A 4,671-nucleotide genomic window follows, 5' to 3' on the forward strand; every position below is an offset into this window, starting at 1 on the left:
AGCTGTCCTTTAGAGGATGGTTAAAACCTTCCCGAAAGCAACCTATTACAATTTCATTAATAACAGTCACTGAATAAATTGAGGCTGGACGACAGTTCAGAGCAAACCAGCTATTCATTCTTTACGTGGTAATGACTAGAGCACATTAACAGGCATATGGCATATGTGATTTAAAAATAAACAAAACACAATTTCTAGCACTACAGATGCTTCCTACATGTTCTACCTGAGAGCTCATGCATATACGTGCATGTGTGAAGACCCGGGAGGGCACTCATGTGTACGCATGTTGTGAATGTGTGCAGGTAAGAATACACATGCCTTTGCACTGGCAGGGAGGTCTATGCACAGAGATGTGAGAGGGGACGCTGTTAACAGCCTTCTCACCAGAAATGTCCATGCCTGCAAAGAGGAGATGTGTTGGTAACTGCTGGCAGCGGAGCATTTAACATTCCCGTGAACATGGGTGTCAGACTCATTCTGCCTCAGCAGCATCCCCTGTGCTACAGAGGTGTGGCTGGGGGCTGCAGTACCAAGAACAAGTATGCTGGGCCTGGCTTTGACCCATCAATCTGAATTAATGGCTCAGGGGCCTCTGTGCTATTATCGTGTTGTTTATATACACACATCACATCAGTTTGTATTCGTTAGGGCTCTTGTGGTTGAAAATGACACAAAGCAAATTCTAACCGGTGAATCAAAAAGAAGGAATATATGAATACATAGAATGAAACCGCTAGAAGGGCAGCAATGCAGATGGCTGTAGGAAAACAGGAATTGTAACCCTCCTTGGAAGACTCTCCATCTTTCATCTTTGTTTCTCTTTATGTCACTTTTATTCTTTGTTTGTTTATTTTGAGACAGAGTCTCGCTCTGTGGCCTAGACTGGAGTGCAGTGGCGTGATCTCGGCTCACTGCAACCTCTGCCTCCTGGGTTCAAACAACTCTCCAGCCTCAGCCTCCCAAGTAGCTGGGATTATAGGCGTGCACTACCATGCCCAGCTAATTTTTGTATTTTTAGTACAGACGGGGTTTCACCATGTTGGCCAGGCTGGCCTCAAACTCCTAAACTCAAGAGATCTGCCTGCCTCAGCCTCCCAAAGTGCTGGGATTACAAACATGAGCCACCACACCCATCCACTTTTATCCTTTCTAATTAGCTCACTCCTGCCATCAGGGGCTGTGTCACAGGCACCTTTGGACATCTTTTCCAGGTTTACCGCCGCTGGTGGTAAAGGAATTTCTTAGCCCAGATTGTTTGAAAAATCTTCAGGGAAAACTTCTGATTAGCCTGTCCTGAGTCACATGCCCAACTATAAACCAATCACCGTGGTCAGAGATGGGAACCGATTACTGGTCTAGCCTGAGCCACATGCCCACCCTTGTGGCCAGGAGAGAGGGATACTATGATTGTTAGTTCTTATCAGGACCATTTGGTTGAGGTGGAAAGAAGTGGTTTTCTAAAATAGTAGATTTCCTGCCCCCAAGAAGAAAAAACAATTCATTATGTCTGTGAAAAAGAAAAGGACTGTAAAGTTCCATATATATGTATATATGATCAACCCTACTGATTATATTTTATATTATTTATATATTCTACCTCCTTGATAATTTTGCATTTGCTTGATTTATCTTGTGCTGAAAGTTGTGTAGTATAACTGTGCTTCTATCTATGTGTTCTTATATCTCTTCTACTTTTTGTTGCATAAAGTTAAACAATAGATTTGATTGGCAACCACTCACTTTCCATTTGGGGACTCTTCTGCTTCTCTTTCTGGCCCCTATTTTCAAATTCCCTTCAGTCCCTGACTCCTGATATCAACATCATAGGTATTATCTGCTGGCCTACTTTATTGACTCTTTAATAGTGGGTACTAGATCCAATAATAATAATATTTCTTGACCACGTATTTATTTATTTATTTATTTATTTTTTCAAGACGGAGTTTTGCTTTTGTTGACCAGGGTGGAGTGCAATAGTGCAATCTCAGCTCTCTGCAACCTCCACCTCCTAGGTTCAAGCCATTCTCCTGCCTCAGCCTACCGAGTAGCTGGGACTACAGGTGCCTGCCACCATGCCCAGCTAATTTTTGTATTTTTAGTAGAGACAGGATTTCACCATGTTGACCAGGCTAGTCTTGAGCTCCTGACCTCAGGTGATCCACCTGACTCGGCCACCCAAAGTGCTGAGATTACAGGCGTGAGCCACTGCGCCTGGCCCCTCTTGACCACTTATTATACGCTAGGTACTGTGCTAAGTGTCATACATGCATTCTTTAATTTAATCCTCATTGTATCTCCATTTAGAAGCTTCTATTATTTTTTTCCTTAAACTTTTTGGATACATCATAATTGTACATATTTATAAGGGTACATGCAATCAATTTTGACACATGCATACAATGTGTAATGACCAATTCAGGGTATTTAGGAGATCCATCACCTCAAACATTCATGATTTACTTGTATTAGGAACATTTCAAATCTTCTCTTCTAGCTATTTTGAAATATACAATATGTTGTTGTCAACCATAGTCACCTGTTTATGCTATTGTACACTAGAACTTATTCCTTCTTCCTAAGTATATATTTGTACCCATTAACCAACCTGTGTTTATCACCCTCCTATCCTCGCCACCACACACACACATCCTTCTGAGCCTCTGGAAACTATCATTCTACTCCCTACCTCCATAAGATCAACTTTTTAGCTCCTATATATGAGTGAGAACATGAGACATTTGTCTTTCTGTACCTGGGTTATTTCACTTAACATAATGATCTCCAGTTCCATCCATGCAGAAGATTCTATTATTCTTCTTACAGATGTAGATTTTTTGTTTTGTTTTGTTTTGAGATGGAGTCTTGCTCTGTCACCCAGGCTGGAGTGCAGTGGCATGATCTCAGCTCACTGCAACCTCTGCCTCCCAGGTTCAGGCGATTCTCCTGCCTCAGCCTCCCAGGTAGCTGGGACTACAAGCGCCCACCACCACGCCCGGCTAATTTTTGTATTTTTTGTAGAGGCGGGGTTTCACCATGTTGGCCAGGCTGGCCTTGAACTCCTGACCTCAAATGATATACCTGCCTTGGCCTCCCAAACTGCTGGGATTAGAGGCATGAGCCACCGTGCCTGGCCCAGATGTGAATCTTAAAGTACAGAATTTGGACATGAACTTGTCCAAGGGTCAGTCAGCTAGTAAATGGTGGAGCCAGGATTTCAACCAATTTTGGCTTCAGATCTATGCTCTGTAATATATGTAAATGCAAAGAAAAAGAACTCAAGGGACATATATCAGCCATTACCTCGGGAAAGAAGAATGGGATGGAGGGTGGTCAAGGGTGTCAGTCATGTTTTGCCTTATAAATGTTTACATCTAACTTTTTTTTTTTTTTTTTTTTTGAGACAGAGTCTCACTCTGTTGCCCAGGCTGGAGTGAAGCGGCATGATCTCGGCTCACTGCAACCACAACCTCCCAGATTCAAGCAATTCTCCTGCCTCAGACTCCCAAGTAGCTGGGATTACAGGCGCCTGCCAACATGCCCGGCTAATTTTTGTATTTTTAGTAGAGAGGAGGTTTCACCATGTTGGCCAGGCTGGTCTCAAACTCCTGACCTCAGACGATCCACTCTCCTTGGCCTCCCAAAGGGCTGGGATTACAGGTGTGAGCCACTGCGCCCAGCCACATCTGACTTTTTTGTTTGTTTACAAGGAAATGGTTTAAGAATTAGTTGTGTATTTTTTTATATTTTTATTATAGAAAATTAATATAACACAAAATTTACCATTTTAACCCTTCTTGAGTGTACACTTCAGTGGCATCATGCAGATTCACGTTGCTCTACAGCTATCATCACATCCATATCCAGAAGTTTTCCATCATCCCAAACTGTACCTCTGTCCCCATTAAACAATAATTCCCCATTCCCCACTCTGCCCAGCCCCTGGTAACCACCATTCTACTTTCTGTCTCTATGAATTTGACCACTCTAAGTACCTCATATAAGCGGAATCATACAGTATGTGGCTTATTTCTTAGCATAATGTTTTCAGGGTTCATTCATGTTGTATTATGTATTGGAATTCCCTTTCTTTTTAAGGCTAAATATTTTTCCGTCGTATGCATATACCACATTTTGTTTATCCATTTATCTGTTGATGGACATTTAGGTTGTTTCTACCTTTTAGCTATTGTGACTAATACTGCTCTGAATATCAGCATATGAATAGTTGTGTGATTTTTTTTAATCCTGAAAAGGAATACTTACAGAATGTTCCCATTTATATGTAGTATGGGCGTGCATCATGTACATAGATATGTACATAAATATGTAGAAAGAGATCTGAGAGATGCACATCAAATTTTTGTGTCATTGTCTCCAGAATGGGGATAGGGTGGAGTGGGGAAAGAAAAGAGTATATAACGTTTTATTCTGTATATGTCTGTCTTGTGTATTTTTCATAATGAGAATGGGTTAATATTAATATATTCCTAATGCAATTTTAAAGTGCAAATAAACATAGAGATGAAGATTTCAGGCATCTTTGCAAGCTGTGAGTAAGGAATATTTAAAGCAATTTTAACAGGGTCAGAAGATCTCAAGGGATAAAGGAAGTCTGAAATACCTCTGTGTGATTTAAAATTTTTATAAGGGGTGTGTGTGTGTGTGTGT

This window comes from Mandrillus leucophaeus, unplaced genomic scaffold, assembly GCF_000951045.1.
Source record: "Mandrillus leucophaeus isolate KB7577 unplaced genomic scaffold, Mleu.le_1.0 Scaffold668, whole genome shotgun sequence".
NCBI lineage: Eukaryota > Metazoa > Chordata > Mammalia > Primates > Cercopithecidae > Mandrillus > Mandrillus leucophaeus.